Source organism: Myotis davidii, unplaced genomic scaffold (genome assembly GCF_000327345.1).
Source record: "Myotis davidii unplaced genomic scaffold, ASM32734v1 scaffold38, whole genome shotgun sequence".
Lineage (NCBI taxonomy): Eukaryota > Metazoa > Chordata > Mammalia > Chiroptera > Vespertilionidae > Myotis > Myotis davidii.
Window position 1 is genome coordinate 6,631,181 of NW_006291383.1, and position 307 is coordinate 6,631,487.

Genomic DNA, 307 nt, shown 5'->3' on the forward strand with positions numbered 1-307 from the left:
TGTGTTCACTATGCTTTATGTTCAAATATATAATTTCTTGCAACAACAACCTCTGTTATGTGTTCCAGAGTGAATAACTTCAGGATCTTATTTCTTTTATCTAAATAAAAGAATGATTCTCCCAGTTAGTAAAACTATAAGCTCTGTTTTTTCTCTCTTTGAAATTTAAAGAAAAAATTAATTGAAGATCTGAAAAACAATTCCTAAAAGACTGGTTTTTCCAGAAAAGTCTAGCTATACAATGCATTGCATCTATCATGTTAAAAATGTGCATTAGAGGGGGGTAAGAGATCAACCGAAGGACTTG

General features: G+C 30.9%; 1 protein-coding gene across 1 annotated transcript in view; it reads right to left on the bottom strand.

Moving 5' to 3' along the window:
* ACSS2 (acyl-CoA synthetase short-chain family member 2) overlaps positions 1-307 on the bottom strand; it is a 61,884-nt gene that overhangs the window by 31,805 nt on the left and 29,772 nt on the right.